General features: G+C 49.5%; 1 protein-coding gene across 8 annotated transcripts in view; it reads left to right on the top strand.

The window, feature by feature from the left end:
• The first annotated feature begins 1,729 nt into the window (after positions 1-1,729).
• CASKIN2 (CASK interacting protein 2) overlaps positions 1,730-18,276 on the top strand; it is an 85,709-nt gene continuing 69,162 nt past the window's right edge. For 6 of the 8 annotated variants that reach the window (XM_074972173.1, XM_074972178.1, XM_074972177.1 and 3 more), the window contains exons 1-3: positions 1,730-2,074; positions 10,387-10,518; positions 14,565-14,749. The gene's annotated coding sequence lies outside the window, so the exon portion shown is untranslated. The remainder of the gene's footprint in view (positions 2,075-10,386; positions 10,519-14,564; positions 14,750-18,276) is intronic. The other 2 variants (XM_074972169.1, XM_074972171.1) reach the window with 2 other exon arrangements.

Raw genomic sequence — 18,276 nt, 5'->3', positions numbered from 1 at the left:
GGTGGGGGCTGGAGGCATTGTGGTTGCTCTGGACAGAGGCAAGCAGAATTTTTCCTGAGCACTGTGGGGAGCATGCTTTGAAGAGGCTCCTTAAAACTAGCGCCACATGCACTGGTCCCAGTACCAGCCACCAGGCGCTAGTGGGGGACAAGGAGTTTGCCCTCCATCCCACCTGGATGTACCTCCTTTTTGGGGTGCACAACTCCAACTGCCTTGTTTGCCAGCCCCCTGCTGCTCAGGGAGTGCTAGCTGCAACATTCTTGCATCCTCCTCTCTGAGGTGCACTGAGGTGTGTGTGAGAGAGTCAGTCAGAGTGAATCCATTTATTGGCTCATTCTCTGTGCTTCCATTGACTCCTGTAGTACTGGGGGCTCCCTGTCCATGGGTCCATCATCTCCCTACAGTCACTGCGAGCTCCCGCTCAGTGGCTCTGTTGTCTCCTTAGAGTCACTGTGCACTCCCTGTCCATAGCTCCATTGCCTCCCTACTATCGCTGTGGGCTCCCTGTTGGTGCTCTCAGCCTCTCCCCTTGGCAGTCTCACGGCCCAAGGAGCTGAGCAGTGACATGCGTTTGTGAAGTGACATTTCAAATGGTTTTGGGATGTGCCCATGGAATATTAATGAGGCCCCTGGAGTTCCCGAGCCGCTGCCTGGAACCTCCACGTCATTCTCCAGTAGCTGCAGTGACTCTTGGGATGGTTTAGGCCATGGCACAGTGTCTCGGACTCTTAGTTCCTTTGCAGTGGCTAGGAGAACTGGTTTCCCAGATAAGGACTGATCGCAGCCTTTTGCTAAACAAAGAAATTGAGCCATGCTCATGCCAGAGGATTCCCTTGAGACTATTATGGACTGACTGCAAGATGGGTCTCAGCTTCCCGAGCCTGACCTATGTGGCAGGCAGTGCCCAGGAGTCACTGGGCCTCAAGAGCTTTCCATTAAAATCGAAGGCACAAGTGCCCTCCACTGCCGTGAGAGCAGGATCAGGCCCACTCAGTCTAAACAGGGACTAGAGGAGTTAACAGGACATTTAGGCCAGTGAAGATAATGCCTGCTGCACATTCCCTGTGGAAGGCCCAGGGAAGAAATTCAGGCCTGCTGTAAGCAAGTGAAACTCCAGCCAAACCGCTCCAAAGCCTTTCCCTGGCCTTGTTTCTTATTTAAAGGTGGCCCAGGGGCTGACTAAGGAAAACCCAGATGGGCACTTTCTCCTTAACTACTTTTGCCATGTATTCCCAGAGCATCCACTCCCGTCCCTGCTTCTCACTTAAAAGTGGCCTCGTGCCTGCTCAGGGTAACTCCAGGCATGCCTTCCCCACAGGGATTCTGAGGGACAGATCTCTCTATTGAAAGTGACTCCGGTGGCATATTTGCTCCCCGCTGGGTGGCTGCTGTAGGTTATAATATCTGCTGACACTCAAACAAGCCATGTTTTCATATGATTAATTACTCCTCACCTCCTAACGGGAGCTGATAAGCCCCCAAAGTGTCTCATGAAAACGGAATCAGGAGTGCAAGCCAGCGGCTTATGGAATAACAAACAGCATAGGGACAGAGCGCGGCTGGCTGCCATGTCACAGGGTTGGAGCAAGGCACGCTCTTTGTCCCTCCTGCAGACTAATCCGAGTGGAAGGGGAACCCGCCTTTATTATCTGGGTGGCAGATAAATGTCTCTGACCTTCAGCTGATGAGTGGTGTGAGTGGATGTGCAGAACCTGCAGGGCTTGTGAACAGACATTTTAGTTTCCCCCTCTCTGCCTCAAGTGCAGAGCCCAACTGACATCAAAGCAACAGAATGTCTAATCCTGTTTTGAATCAGCGCAAGCACATGCAGAGAATGTTAAACAGTGAATCCGGCAGCAGAAAAGAAAAAAAAAGGATTATCTTTAATTTCCTGAGAGAGCAAGGGACACGGAAAGAGAGAGAGAAAGAAAGGAAAGAAAGACATAGGGAGAGGAGGAAGTGACTGTACAGACAGATTCACAGATGGGTAGTAGAAGGAGAAAACCAGGCAGAAGGGAGCAGGAAAATCAGAGAGAGAGCCAGAGCGCCACAGCAGATGTGTTCTGATTGAAAGGTGAGTGTGAGCAGATAGATATCTAGAGCAACATGGAGCCAAGTGCTGGAACATGGAAGGTCTGGTCCTTGCCCAGGGGGGATCCTTCATCAGTTACCTGCCAGAGTCCCATGCTCTGAGCTGTAGAACCGCTCAGAATTAATTGCTAATGGGGTTTGGTATGTTCGAGCAGAGTTTCAGAGTCTAATTTCTGTTCCCTCGCCCCACAAAGTGCTGTTAATGCCACAGAACTTGCTTCTGTAGTGAGTTCAGTTAGAGCAGAACACTGGCTGGAGTGAAATAGAGGGGTAGCCCCTTATTGTTTCAGTGCATGATGAGGGGCAGACTGCAGTGCTGCGTAGAGGGATGTTGTTTGGGGTAGGATGGGGGAATGCTTTTGTTTAAAGAGACTTTGGCTAGGTGCTGCCTGCTTGAGTAGAGCTTCCAAAACCACTGGAGGTGGATGGGAGCAGCTCCCTGTCCTTTCCCAATCTATAGCAGAGCTGACTAGCTAGCTAGGTTCTTATGCTGGTGCCCATGGCTGCAATATTGCCACCAATTCCATACACAACAACTGCCCAAACTGCTCTGTGCCCTGGTTGGCATTCAGCAGAGTCCTACAGGGCTTGTACTAATGGAGCTGTGTCTGGCCACAGGGAGGTGGAAAAGCTGGACTGGGGCAGTGAGGCCTTACAGAATCCAGGCCTACCACATCTGCTCTTGTCATCCGCACGACCAAGCCTGCGAGCAGGGCTGGAGTGCACTGGCCTTGGTGAGGGAGGGAGTCACAGCTGCCAGACAGGCCCAAACGCCCATCTCCACAGCAAGCGTTCGACTTCCAGAAGCGACGCATCCCCCAGCTTGGAAAGGGAGTCCAGCCCAATGCCTCCGGTACCTCCTCGTTCACCCCCAGGGGACAGGGAGTGAGGGCTGCGTCCACATGGAAAGTATTAAGAAAGGGGAAATTCCTGACCTGGGGCCTTTCCTCTGGGATCCAGTTGTTTATTTTTCATAAAAGTGCCTGGATTGGCAGCCCCCCTTCCCCTGGGGAGCAGAGCCCTCTCACCCCAGCCCAGGCAGCAGCATGGCAAGCCACTGCTACCAAGCCAGCGTACCTCACTCCTGACCCAGAGGGACCTACCCTAGGCACAAAAGGGGAATTAAGTCTCCATGCCTGGAACAGGGTGGCCTGCCTCTGTAGGGTATGTCTGTTTAGCATTTTGGATTGAGCAGAAGCCAGTCTCCCAGCCTGGATGGCCAGATTTGGGCTAACAGGGCTGGCGCTAGCACGCTGAAAACAGCTGGATAGGCATCATGGTGGAGTTGTGGCTCTGTCTGGACCTTGGGCTCTGAAGCCTAGGGAGGTGGCGTGGGCTTCATATCCCAAGCTGCAACTTCAAAGTGCTGTCTACACTACTGTTTTTAAAGCACCAGAACCCCATTAAGCCAAGGCTGGAGCCAGGAGAGGAGGCTCACTCCCACTAGATCCAAAATGCTTGCAGACATATCTCAAAGGGCCAGGGCCATCCAGCCTATTCTGAGGCAGGGCCCCTTTAAGATCAGGTGTTTGGGCCTTGGAGAGAGAATTATCAGCCCCAGCTGGGCAGGGTCAGGTATTGCCTAATGAGCACTTTGATTCTTGGGAAGGCTGAAAGAGCTCAGGTTGGAGGGGAGCACCAGAAAGCGGGTTGGTGTCTGTGTCACGGGAGTTGGGGAAATAGATGCTAGGATGTTCCTGTGTTGGGGAATGGTAGTTGTTAGATATATGTTGAACTGTGTCATTTTAGAGCTTGCTTGTGCAATTGGTAACTGGTGCCTGAAGAAAGGGCTTGAATAGACTTGGGGCATGGTGTTAACCCTTCCTGGGCTGGGCAGGGGGGAACAGGCCAGGTGCCTATAATGACCCATTTAATCCCAGGCCTCTGTGCCCATTAGTGCTTACTACAGAAGATACTCTTATAAATGCTGTGTTATAGCATTGTAAATGTACATGGCACTCTACAAACATGCTCCCTGACCTGGCGAGCTTATGGGCTCAGGGACCTTCGGACATAAATAAGTGTTTTGAAATTAAGTTCAGGGAAGTGGGAATGAGCCCTAAACCTAATGAGACATATGCATTAGGTAGTGCATGGCAGGAGCAATAGGGAAGGGTGGGGAGAGATGATCTGGGGAGGGGAAGACTGCAGGAGCAGGTAGGGCCTTGGTAACTGGAAAGAGAGACTTTCTCAGGTGGATGGGGGTAGCATGAATGAAAGTGAAGGAGCAGGATGGAGAGAGCCTTGAATGGAGTGAGGAGGGGGAATGACTCGAGACATGAATGGAGTGGGATTACATGGGAACTGGAAGGGGAGGATGAGGGGTTTGATGTGGTAGGAGACTGAAGGAAAGCTGGCTCAGAGCCATAGGAGACAAAGAAAAGGTGGCTGGCTGATCAGTAGGAGCCAGAATGAGACCTGCTGGGCCACCCTGTGGCAGGGTTTGGGGAACCCAGTCCTACCTTGATTAGGCCACTGATTGGATGACATGCTGCCCTGGGACACTCAGTAGGAATGTACTTGGGCCTTTCAGTGGGTTAGGCAGGACTGAGTTTCCTGGCAGGTGTCCTTCATTACCCTTGCAGTTAATGCTGCCACCTGCTAATTGCCCTGGGAGCCTGCTGGAAGGGCCCTTGCTCAGCAGACGGCCATAGCCCAACACAGCCAGTCCCTCTTATCCCCTGTTACAGCCCAGGGCTGTAACATGAGATCATAGGGACTAGCTTCTCCTGTTATAAACTGGGCACTGTTTCTGCTGGGCTAGGGCTGAAAGAAAATCGTCCCCTGGATATAAACCTCATCAGTAGCATTCAACAGAGTAAATTAAAATAGCAAACACCAAGCTGCCGTTTGCCCCCTCCAGGCAGATGAGTCATGAGGTAGATGAGTTTGTCAGAGTTGGAGTTTGTCTTTCTCCCTCATATCATTGGAGGCAACTAGGGGGAGCACAGGAGTCTCACCCCATGGGCAGCATCTGGATGGCTCAAGGGGCTGGTTGGGGACGAAGCAAGGGTTCAGCCTGCACCTCACCCTCCCCTCCAGGAAGAGCAGTCATTGCATGTAATAGAGTGTGGCCTTGATTCTGGGCAGCAGCTGAAGGGACTTGAGGGGCTTGTTTAATAAGTGAAGCCCAATTATTGAACCTGAGGGCCTAAGGCAGGATGGTTGTCTTCACATTTAGGTGTTCACACTGTCACTTAAGGCAGGTACTGAGCCCCTTACATGCAGATCTAGGTGCCCTTGTGGGGCTCTGGGTATCTGGACATAGGTGCCCAAGTTCAGTAACGGACTCTCAACCTGCAGATTACTGAATAAGTGGGCAAATGTTTAAAAATGTCCCCATGGCATCAGCAGCTGCAGCCCCCGAGCAGTCACTGTCTGTTCGAGGCCAGAGACAGGAGAAATTAAATGAACAGATACGCCCCTCTGGCTAACAGTGTGCTATACATTCTGCCTACCCTGCTGCCTTCTGCTCAAATACCGTACTCATGTGGCAGGATCCTTCTGCCTGGATTGTTACAGTAGAATCAGGATGATGGCATTACAGAGACACTTGTGCATACAGGAGACTTATAGCTGAGCACTATGTATCTGGGCAGCTAGCTCCTTCCAAGGTCAAAGTGCTTTGCAGACAGTGGGCCGTGTGCTGCACAGGGTAGTAAGGTGTGGCTGGAAAAGCCCCACAATGTAGGGAGAGAAGCAACATCACTGTATTCTCACCTTGGGAAAAAGCCCTCCCCTGATGTAGTGATGGCTCTGTGGCACTGGGGGCAAAGGGAAGAGGGTGGCTTCAAGGAGCAGTTGCTGCTCTCCATGGCATGTTCCTAGGGAGACTTGTACTAACTGTAATGCTCATTCTGAATGCACAGAGAGTCCACCTGAGTTGGGGCTCCTGGAGCAGCCAGGCTGTCATGGGGAAGAGAGAGACCCAAGGGAACTATGCAGAACACCGAAGGATCCCTATTAGATTCCCTGCTGTTGGAGCTATGTGGGTGTCAGAACATCAGGGTATTCTGTTAGCCAGTGCTCGCTCCCCTCCCTTGGGGGAATGATCCAAAGGAAGCACTGAGATGATCCCTGGAATGGTTTCTCCCTTGTATGGAAGCATCTGCCCTATTACTAGTCCTGCTCCATGCAGATGGGAGGTTTGAGGCGGTAGAAACTGCTGAGCTATCGTTTGCTCGATATCTGTTTCATCTGACCCAGGTGGTGGTGTTGGCTGGCTCTCCAGAGGAAATAGCTGCCCCCTCAAATCAGGGATTTAGCCTACTTTTTGTTACTCAAGTTTGCAACTTTAGATTCTTGTTGGAATTTCAGCGGCTGGATGTCCAGACAGCAGCACCCAAATGTATTTTCATCCATCTGTGCTAGACAAGAAGGTTGCAGCCTTCTGAATCTGAACCTCACTACAACCCTCGGTCACCTCCAGGTTGGGTCACTGTAATATGCCCTGTATGAGCTATATCTGGAGACTGCTCAAACTTCAGCTAGTGCAGAAAGTGGCTGCTCAATTACTTATCAGAGCCTCCCACAAGGAGCTTATTACACCTGTTCTCCAGAGTCTGCACTGGCTCCCAGCTCATTTTCAGGGGCAGTTCAAGGCATTGGGGTTTGATCTGTAAATTCCCAGATGGTTTGATTGCTGTATTTCTAAGGAGCTGCTCTTGTCTGACAGCTGAGATCAGATGGGGCATTTGAGCGGCCAGTCCCTGGCCGTGTTCATCTGGGTAGGCTATGCTTAGTGGAGGGCCTTCAGCTCCAAATCCCACTCCCTCAGGATAGTCACATCAAGCCCACATTTGGTAACCTTCAGGCCACACAGCAATGCCTCCTTCCCCAGGCTTTCTCTGAAGCTGTTGAGGAGGGATGAGGGTTTATTATGTGGGGGGAGCTATGAAAGCTTTGTTGACGGTGCATCAGTTGACTGGTTCTATGTGCGCCTCTAGGAAGTTAGATTTGTACATGTGCCTAGAGCTTTGTACAGCACCAGTCTATAAACCTGAGTAAATAAATGTGGCCCTTTAGCCAACTAATCCTCACAGCCCCCCACTGGGAGGCAGGGAACCATCTCCTGCCTTTTACAGAGAGCTTGGCTCAGGCTTGGAGCCAGTGATGTCCCAGAGATGCCTCGCTTCCCGCCATTCCATCACCAAACCAGGAAAGATTTTCATGCCTGGGATGCAGCCGTGCTCTGTGGGGGCTGCTGAGTTATCTCTGCCAGAGGTGGTGAATTTTGGGGTTGTGAGGGTTGTCATAAAAATACTGCTGAGGCAGAATCTATTCATCTTTAGAATGGAAAAGATAAGATCGTACCAAGGGTCGGGAGTGTTTAAAAATAGGGATAACCTTCTAATTTCCCCTAACAGCATCTTCATCCCACTCGGCCGTCCTCATTTGCATGGCACAAGCTGCCCATTGTGCTGGACTATCAGAATCCTCTAGTGTTTTCAGAGGTTGGGTATTTCCAGCCAGTGCCCTTAATCTGCCACTTTCACTGAGCAGTGCCTCCACCACCTAGCCTGGCTCTGGTTATAAGAAAGCATTTTAATTTAAATGTGTTTTAAATGAATTCCCCAGCCCCTTCCTTCCACCCGCCCCTCTGCAGCATGCACACCCCTGGGACGCAGGGCTTAGCTCAGGGACAGGAGCCCTGTGTTAAAATAGCAGTGGCACATCACTGACTCGGTGTTCCTGATGGTTATACCACTAGACCACATTGCTCCCGACTCTATTTAAACAGAACAAGAAGGAAAGGCAGAGCTTTGCCTGAGCTGCAACTAAAAAAGAAAAGAAAAGTAGGTCTCCATCACGCTGTTTCATAACATACTTACCATGTTTTAGAGTAACAGCCGGGTTAGTCTGTATTCGCAAAAAGAAAAGGAGGACTTGTGGCACTTTAGAGACTAACCAATTTATTTGAGCATAAGATTTCGTGAGTTACAGCTCACATCATCGGATGCATACTGTGGAAAATACAGAAGATGTTTTTATACACACAGACCATGAAAAAATGGGTGTTTATCACTACAAAAGGTTATCTCTCCCCCACCCCACTCTCCTGCTGGTAATAGCTTATCTAAAGTGATCACTCTCCTTACAATGTGTATGATAACCAAGGTGGGCCACTTCCAGCACAAATCCAGGTCTATTCTCAGCCTGTCACTTTCTTAGAGGCTCTTTCCTGCCACTAGGTGGAGATAAAACCGCTTCAAACTTTCAAAGCCTTGCAGTCCATGAGCAAATGAGAGATTTTTAATGGAAAGTTTTGTGTTCTTAGGCCCAGACCGACAAAGGTATTTAGGTACCTAAAGCCCAGTTTTAGGCTCCACTGTGATTCACAAAGCCCTTGCTTGGTTGGCTTCTAACCTTATTTGGTGCCTAAATTTTCAGGGTGAAAGGCACATTTGTGTCTGCTTCTGAGCATGTGCACTGCAGCCTCATTGCCAGCGTTCAGACCATCATCCTTCTCCTATGGAAGGCCCAGCGCAATCTACAAAGTGAGGGACGACAGGTGTTCCCCTGCCTGTCTTGCCTGCAGGGCCCAATCCAGTAGAAGTGCTCTGAGCACACTTACTGGATTGGGCCCCATTCAAAATCCAGGAGGAGGAGTTGGTGCTGGCCACCATATAATTGTGAACTGAGGGGTTAGAGCACTCAGCTGAGAGATGTAGGGAACCCAGGTTCAACCCCACTCTCTGCCTGAAAGAAGAGAGAGGTTTTGAACAAGGGTCTCCCACCTCTCGGGAGAGTGCTCTAACCAGCAAGCTCTGGGATATTCTGAAGCGGGGGTTCCCTCAATCTCTCCTGTTGGAGCTGTTCTACTTTGGCTAAATAATTAGAGTAATCAGAGCTGGACCATGGGTCTCCCACCTCCTGGATGGGATGCCCTAACTGCCTGGCCATAGGGTTGTTCTCTGGTCCACTGAATATTTAAGTATTTATACCCAGTGCAGCAGCTGCAGGTGGAGAGGTTGAGGGAGCCCCCATAACAGGATATCCTATAACCCAGTGGTTAGGGCAGCTCCTTGGAAGTGTCAGACCCTGGTTCAAATCCTTTTCCCCATGGGGAGAGGTGGTATTGACCCTGGGTCTCCCACATCCCAGTCTTACCCCATGGCTAATACTTAGAAGGTTGCTATTACCAACACTGTCTCCTCCACCAACACTGTCTCCTTCTCCGGCTGTTTTGTGTGGTCTGAGCAGGGCCGGCTTTCCAAGCAGATGCTTGGGGCGGCATTCAAAATGGGGCGGTAGTCTGTGTCCCGCGGTGGCAATTTGGCAGTGGCCCCACTGCTCTTCCCGCCGTGGTGGCTTTTGGGCGGCAATTCAGCGGCTGCTGCTTGGGGCGGCAAAATTGGTAGATCCGCCCCTGGGTCTGAGGCAGGCACCTCATTCATTCTCTCAAGAACATCTACAGTGCCTGACTCCAAGAGAGGGGTTCCCATCTGTGGATCACAAGCAGATAGGCACCCAACTCTGTGAGAGGGATGGGGCTTAGGACAAACCCCTCTTGTCTGCACCTTCCACTGAGTAGTTCAGGCAGCTCCCCACCTAACACGCTGGTTCTGTGGACTGTATTCTTAGGCATCTATCTCTCCCCATGCAGTGTATAGGGAGCCTAGGTGCCTAACTCAGGCTTTGTGGATCCCATTGTTATTCCAGGGATTTTCTTGGCGCCCGAAAGTTAGGTGTTGCGATGCCTATGTCCCTTTGTGGGTCTGGCCCTTAGTTTTTAAAGCCCTCTCTTGCTCTTAGCTGGGGCTAAGAAAGATGGGAATGCTCTGGATGTCCTGCAGGATATTTTGCTCTTGGTCGGCAGGTTTTTTTTTTCTGACAACAAATACATCATTTTATTTTGACTATTGCAAACAAATAATGAAGGGATAATCTCAGGAGTTAGTTGAAGGAATAAATAGCTGCAGAGACTGATGGAACAGCACAGATGAAGTGAGGCTTTCAATCACCCCTCTCCCCCAGATGTGGGCTCCAGGGACATAGCAAAGGAACAAGCATAGCCTGGGAAAAGGGGACATCTCTGTCTGGTCCTGTGTTGGCATTCCAAAGGGCTGTTGCTTTCTCAGACTTCCAGTGACCTACATGTGAGGGGTAAGATGATCAGTGGATGAGTCAGATTAAAGGGCTGGTTTAAATATGCTGACTGGAGAATGAATTCTGCTCTTGTTTATAGCAATGTTTAATGTCCTGGAGGGGGCTGTATGCATATGCGTACTGTATGGCACTGGAACGACTCATCTGTGTCATAGGTCTTGTACTGCTGATGTGACTCTCCATTAGTTTCCATGGTAGGGGGCTTTGCTCTTGGAGAAGGAAGATGAGAGTTCTAGCACCTTGAAGTTCTGACCTGCACACAGCAACACCCGCAAGAGTGAAGGGGAAGAACAAATCTGTTACAATACGAACTGTGTGGTTAGTATATTTTCTGTGTACATCAAGCCAAAATATATTGCCTCAGATAGCAAATGCTCTTTTCTTCTGCCTCCCACCCTGAAAGGTGCTCTCAAATGACTCTTTGTTTAAAAAGAATACTATTCTAGTATAATCAATTCTCTACCGATAGCCTGCAACAGGAAGGTTGTACTACTCACCTCTAGATGGCAATATTGTCCCAACGAGACTGAGCTTCTCTTTAGTGCAAAAGGAAAAGTCCTTGAGGGAAGCTGAGTAGTTCTGTCCCATGTGCATAGAACTCACTAAGGGCTGGATTTTCAAAGCTGTTAACCCACAGTTCTAGCTGAAGTCAATGGGAGCTGCGGGTCTTCAGCGCCTTTGAAAACCAGGCCACGCGAAAGTGAGGACTTGGGCTGGGGTGAGCTTTTAGCTGTCCTCCTCCATGTTCCTTCCCCCAAAGTCACACCAGAAATGCAGCAATAGAGTTCATTCAGCTCCAATCCACTGCCCAGATTCACTCCAAGGAAAAGAATCTTAAAAAGGAGCTTGGACCCCACTCCAGTGCAGTAGAGGGGGTGATTTGTCAGACAGAAAAGAGCCCTTTCTCCCCAGCTCTGGACAGGAGATCTGTCCCACTTACCCAGCCTCACGGGATAGCTCTGGACAACAACACAGCTCTCTTACTTGCTATGGGATATTTAGCTTTGAGAGGGAATCTTGTGTCAGGTTTTTCTTTATTGATGATCATCCTTCTTGGAACCTGTACTGTGGATGCTGTGAAAATAAATCAGACATCCCGATGCTTTGTCTGTCATGCTACAAAGCGCCTATGCTGGAGTCTGGTGTTCTGGGACACAAACAGTTCTTATTCAATGATCAGGAGGGAGAAATATTAGCTTTCCAAGGGTTAAAAAGCTGTGTGGTTTACTGATAGGTAGCAGGACTCTACTGTCTTCTAATCCCAGCCCTGACACAACAGTTGCTGAGTGCCTTCAGGCAAGTAACTTAAGCCAAAATTTTCAAATTTAGTTACATAAAGTAAAGAACCTAAATACGTGGCTTAATGTTCAAAGTTGTCATTGGGAATTGTTGTGGCTCGGTATAGCTGAAAATCAGGCCAAGTGCTTAATTGGCACCCTAGTTTAGAAATGTTGGCCTTGACTCCTGTGTCTTAGAACTTGTCTTCACACAAAAGTTGTACCACTTTAGCCATACCATTATAATTAAAATGGCACAACCCTCTTCGTGGGGAGACAGTTATTCCAGTGCAAAGGTGCTTATATCAGTGTAGCTTATTCCTATGTGGGAATGGAATTAAACTGTACTAGTATAAGGTGCCATTATGCTGGTATAACTGCATCCATGCGAGGGATTGTATCAGTGTAACTATATTGATAGAAAATCACATCCCTGAAGGAAATAGTGACATTGGTACAAAAAATTGTGTAGACCAGCCCTTAGTTTCCCATCTACAAAGTGGGCTTATCTGCTTCCCAGGGTGTTGTGAAGCTTAATTAAGATCCTTAAAAGGACAAAGGTATTACATAAATTTGGGGGATTAGTATAAATGTCAATGCGCTTTACAAGCGCTGACAAAAATCACATAATGAATAACAAGACCTTTAACTTCATGTTGCTTTCTAGCAAGATTACTTATAGTGCCACACTTCAAAATAGCAGCTGTAAAATGTTGACATTTCTAATCAAATGTGCATAATCTTTTTTTTTAAGCCAGAATTGAAAAGACAGGGTGTATTTTAGAACTCCAGCTCTTCCTTCTCAGCCAGCCCTGCCATTTTCCTCATTGTTTATGTTGCTCAATAAACTATGGTTTGGTATAATTTCTTAGGGGCTGATCTGGAGAAGTGCCGAGTACTTATGACTCCCACAGAAGCCAACAGGAGCTGTGGGTTGGGCCCTTCATGAATTAAGCCAATGTATGGGTTTTTAGTCCGATTAGCTGTTGATAATCCAGTGGTATTGTGCAGTGAAAGCTGTCCAGCTTTATTAGGCAACCTCCTGTTCTAAGACACCCTCTGACAAGGCAGTCCTGACTACAGTTTTGCTCCACTTTTGTTAGGAAGCAGCCTTCGGTAACTAATTTTTGATGGTCACTTATATTCAATGATTCACTGTAGTAAGATTAAAAGTGATTAACTATTACTTGTATAGTGCCATAGGAACATAGGTAAAATGTTTTACAGACAAGGAAAAAGGCAAGGTCTTTGCCCCAAAGAGCAGACCATCTAATGCCCCAATCCTGCAAGGAGCCCTGCACCCATGTAGAACCCCACTGAAGTCCCATTTGTGCAGGATCCTAATGCGCAGAGCTTGTTATGGGATTGAGATTGTGAGCCCTGAGCTCTGCGCAGGTGGATTCCTGCAGTAAAGGCAACATCTCACAGGATTGGGGCCTACCCTCCAGCTCACACAAAATCCATAGAGGCTAGTGAGGGAAGGAGAAAGCATCACATGTACTGTGACAAAGTTTCTGCTCTACCGTGGTGGGTCTTGCGCTTATTGGTGCATTTGCTCACCTTAGAGCTTCATGGCAGCCCTCAGCTTGGCCGTTTTTCTGAACCCACAGTCCAGGTCAACTCCTCCTGTGTCTGACCAGGAGTTGGGAGGATTTGGGGGGAACCTGGGCCCACCCCCTACTCCGGGTTCCAGCCCAGGGCCCTGTGGAATGCAGCTGTCTAGAGTGCCTCCTGGAACAGCTGTGTGACAGCTACAACTCCCTTGGCTACTTCCCTATGGCCTCCTCCCAACACCTTCTTTATCCTCACCACAGAACCTTCCTTCTGGTGTCTGATAATGCTTGCACACCTCAGTCTGTGTTCTCACTCTCAGCTCCTAGTGCCTCTTGCTCCTCACACGCACACCACAAACTGAAGTGAGCTCCTTTTTAAAACCCAGGTGCCCTGATTAGCCTTCCTTAATTGATTCTAGCAGCTTCTTGATAGGCTGATTAGAACACCTGCAGCCAATCTTAATTGTCTCCAGAAGGTTCCTGGGAAACCTGGCCACCCAGGGAAAAGGGACTTACTTAGCCTGGGGCTAACATATCTGCCTTCTATTACTGTCCTAGAGCCATCTGGCCCGACCCTGTCACAGTACACAGAGAGATGGCTCCAGGGGTGATTACAGATTTTGAAATGCACCCAGGACCCTAAAGTTCTAGACTTGTAAACACCCAAAAGCAGTAAAACAATTGCTTCAGCGCAGGGCTGGCACTCAACAAATCTAAACCAGTCATGAGCCGCTCCAGCAAACCCCCTGGTAAAGAATCCAATGCTGGGAGGGAGGCGCAGGAACTCCTCGGAGCTGAGCTCTCACCGGGGCTGTCGACCAGCAGGGACTAAAGTGGCACTGGCAGTGTTTTAAAGCATTTAAAGTGAATCTCAGAACTGAGTTGCAAGGAAACAGAGGAACCAGTTTGTTGTGAAGCTCTTCCCACCCCCAGCCCTGTAGTTCTCCCTGCTCCCATAGATAACCCATCCACCCATACACCCTGTGCTCCCTGCAGCTGGAAGGGACTGGCACAGGGTAGTCATTAAGGGTTGGGACGCCTCTCTCGACCTTCCACCAGGCTCCGGCTGGGGAGGAGGCTCCGGTCCCAGGGCTTGCACACCTGGGCACTTGCTCCCTGTTGCAGTTACACTAGAGTCTCAGGTACCACTCTCCACACGCCCCTTCCCTTGCCCAAATCTGGAACCGCATCACCCTGACTGACAGCAGCCCTGGCCCTGCCCAGCTCCTGCAGCCCCCTTTGCTTTTCCAATCAGGAGAGACGGAGCGGAGGTTGGGAGGGATTTCCTGCAGGGAGACGGACCGAGCGGGCAGGGGGAGGTGGCTTGGGGGAGAGAGACTTTTCAGAGTTCCTAGGCGCCCTGTGAAACTGACTAGACGGGTCAATTTCAGCAGCAGGGTCGGCGGTGCCCGTGGGAATCCCCAGCCGGCCAGGCAGGGCTCTGTGGACGAAAGGGGATATTGTTGCAGCAGCTCTGCTTTGCAGTTCCAGCGCCTGGAGACTTGATCCCCCCCCCCCTCTCTCTTTCCCCCAGAGTCCGGGACCGTAAGAGATCAAAGGCATTTTTGTGTGGAAGTGGAGATCTGCTCTGGGCTTTCATTACACCAACTCTGCGGGGTGGGGTTGGGGAGAACGCTCCCCAGCCAGGGACAGACGTGGCTGAGAAGGAATCGGATTTGCAACTGTGCCTGTTGGAAACGCAGGGGAGTTCCTGAGGAGGTGAGTTATGGAGAAGAAAGAGCGGGGGGCGGGAATTGGTGCGGGTTGTTTGCTGCCCGCAGAGAATGACTTTCCCTTATTCCCGTTGCTGGGTCACTTGTGCCCGTGCCGTAGCTTTCACATTCTTTTCATAGGCTCCGCTCCACTCGGGTCCCGTTCAGCGTTTTGATCTGAAAATATTTGTTTAAAGAAGGAATTCAAAGATCCCCTTTGTCAGGGCTGCCTAGTAACGTTCTTCTGCCCCAGGTTAAGTTTTTCCTGACTCTTTTTTATAGTTTTAGTCTCTTAAGAGAAGTGCTCCAGGTTGCCTTTTTTTCTCTCTCTCTTTCATTAAGAGTGTGTGTCCCCCCCTCCCCCGCCTCCTTCCTTTATAATCCCCCCCATTTGGCTTTTGTTGCAACTTACTCCTTGTGTGGTCTTGGGCAAGTGCCTTGAACATCCCAGCCTCAACGTCCCCATTTGTGATATGGGGGAGGGGGTAGTGATTAAGTATATTTGTGGTTTTTGTGGGCGGGACTAGATCTTCCTAGGTCTGTATAGTGCTTGGTAGAGGAGATGCCTCAACAGTGTTTACTGTTATGATGGTAGGGTGTTTCCATCATCCTAACCTTTGCAACTGGGGGTGTGGATAACTTCCCCAGACTGCCTTTTAGGGTTGGGGTTTTTTTGTTTGTTTGTTTTTAAATTGCTGTTCGGCATCTCTACTCCTCCCCTTCCATAATTCTACCGTTTCCCCCCGACTCTGAGTTGTTTGATGAAGGAATATTTCAGATTCCTGGGTTCTCCAGGTGAATTCCTGGGTTGAAAGATTAGCTTTCTCAGGTAGGGGGAGGGTTGTTTGCTATCACTATATACAGCAAGTCACATTCCAGTCTATTGCCAATAAACACCAACAGGGAGCGGAGGGAGAAATGCTTCTAGCTCAGGACTGCATCTGATACTGCTGCACTCTTGTGAAGCTTGAGAGGTGCAGATTGTTAACCCTTGGTTACACAGAGTTCCTGGGGCCTATTGTGGCAGAGTCTTGGATGAGTAGCTGGCATTCAGATATGAGCCTGCTTCCTAGTGGAGATTGACTGAAAAAAAAAATGTTAGTATAAAAAAAGTCAAGTGCCAGTGGGTTCGGATGATATCAAAGTAAAGCGGGTAAGATGTGCTGAAGCAGAATGAAACCAAACAGCTTTAAGCTGGTGCAGTAACTGAGGTTCCAGGAGATGTTCTATTAACCCAATTCACGTTTGCTTATGGCAAGGAGCAATGAGGATGGACACAAGCATTAGACTTTAAGCCAACTGGCCGCAACTTGATTATAACATGAGGATAGAGAGAAACCCCTAAAGCAGCCTGACCTGGCAGTGGGAAAGTGACCGCCAACCTGAGTTGTGATGCACATCACATCGCAACCCGCTTGTGATGTGAAAGTTCAGAACAACCTAGCTGTCCAGGGCCTGATCAGCCAGCATAAACCCAAGGCCTGCAATCACATGTAGGCTACTGCATGGGAAAATCCCAAGCCTTACCATGTGATTCTGGGCATCCCTGCAAATCCTTCCCTCACAAGGAAGGCTGTCATTGCCTGGCGGGTGCCACTGTGCCGCCCAGAGGTGTGTCTACCCTCTCAGCTCCATCCTGCAGTCACGCACTGGTGTGTGTCCCTTATCAGGCAATGATCTTAGCTTTATGGGTTTGCACTCTTCCTTTTGCAATATTTTTCCAAGAGTCAGACTTGTTGCTAATGTGTGAGGGTGCAGGAGGCTAGATGTGTCTCTCCCCTGACCTACTTTTCATCGCCATTTGTTAGCCTAGGTGGTTATAACATCATATGAACTTTCATATAATTTTTACAGTTGATTTTAGAATCGGGCTAGATTTATAGTCCCAGTTATTACAACAGAACCCAACATTGTAAACAGCCAAGGATGCTTCTCAGGAGCTTTAAGAAAGGGAGGTCTAGGAGAATCCATGGCTCAAGTGACTGGTAACAGAAAGTGGAGCCTTGTTGCACTAGTTTGCTGGTTCTAATTTGGTGCTAATGAAGAATTGTAGCTATCTGACAGCAGTTTGGCAGCTTGTGTCAATCTTTCATATTTTCTCTCTCTTGCACACACTCCTTCTCCCAAGATTTCATGACCGGGTAAAGAGAAGCTGCCAGATGCATGGCTGAAACATGGGAGAAGTCTAGAAATGTACAGAATACAATTGAAAAAACTTCATGTTAGGATAAATCTAAATTTAGAGATTGGGAGTGGGAAGGCTTTTGGTGGGTAGGAACATGTGTGGTGGGGCCCCCATCCTGTAACACTGGGGGGAAACCTCAGTTTCTGAAAGGATGCCCTATGCACTGAGATGGAGACACGGTCCGCCAGCAGGGAATTGGCTTGCTAGGGGCTGAATTAAATTTTGATTCTCCTCTGTCCTCTGAGTACAGTCACTCTGCCAGCTTGTGCTCAGCTCATTGCCTGAGAATGCTTGTGCGCTAATAACCTTGTTAATGGGTATCTTTTAAATCCCAATGCACTGGAGCTTCCCATTTAATTCTGAGGGCAGTATCTGTGTTTGCAAGGCGTAAGGAGAGAGGAAATGTTCAGCAAGACCAAGGCGGCCTGACTAGGAGTAACAGGCTGAAATGCAGTCCTCCTAAATGTCCAGGGAAAGGGCTGGAAGCTCATCGTTGGGATTCTTTAAAATGGCTAGAAGAAAAAGTAGCCGTAGTGAATATAGATTACAGTCCTGTCCTGTACTGGCTGGTGGAGTGACTCTCAGTGAGGCACTCTGTTACCATCGTGATGGCCATATCATATCTAGATAGACATTGAAGTCCATCACACTCCAAGAGGGTTGTTATAATTTGCAGTTCCATCATACCTTTTATCTGAGGGTACTAATTACAGCTCCCCTGAGAGAGGGGATTCTTAAAGCCACATAGAGATGTGTACACCGAGGCACAGAGAGGTTAAGTGACTTGCCCGAGGCCATGCATCGAAACGGTTACAGAACCAAGAGAAGAACTCAAGGGAGTCCAGATTCCCTGCCCCTGGCTCCAGCCCCTAGACCATGCGCCCACAGTAGTCTATCTCCCCCACAGCCAGGGCTCTGCTGGGGTCGGGGAGGAGGCACAGCACTCAAGTAGTGGTTGGGTAAACATTCTGCCTGCTTGTGTCCTATGCAGGCAGAACACTTCTAGGGCGCCGGGGAGAGCACACAACCTGGAGGCTCGTGATCCACCTTTCGAAAGGGTGTAGTGTGCACAGACAATTGCTGGTGTGCAAGGAGGGACAAGGCTGTGCCCACGCTCTTGCTTCTCCCACTGCTGGCCCCATTCCCTCCTGCATGCACGTGTGGCAGGACAGGACACTCGTGACCTTCCCAGAGCATCCATGCTGGGGGTCCAATCTGACCTCTTGTTTCTTGTGCCCACCAGGCCAGCCCACAGCACCTATTGTTAGACTGTCTCCAATTCAGGGCCTCTCCCCCTCCGCTCCTGCAGCCCTTTTAACACGAGGACAGTCTGACTTCTGCCGGTACTA

The sequence above is a fragment of the Natator depressus genome, chromosome 14, assembly GCF_965152275.1.
Source record: "Natator depressus isolate rNatDep1 chromosome 14, rNatDep2.hap1, whole genome shotgun sequence".
In the NCBI taxonomy this organism is placed as follows: domain Eukaryota; kingdom Metazoa; phylum Chordata; order Testudines; family Cheloniidae; genus Natator; species Natator depressus.
Note: the sequence above shows the minus strand (reverse complement) of the source record. Positions and strands in the feature narration are given on the sequence as shown.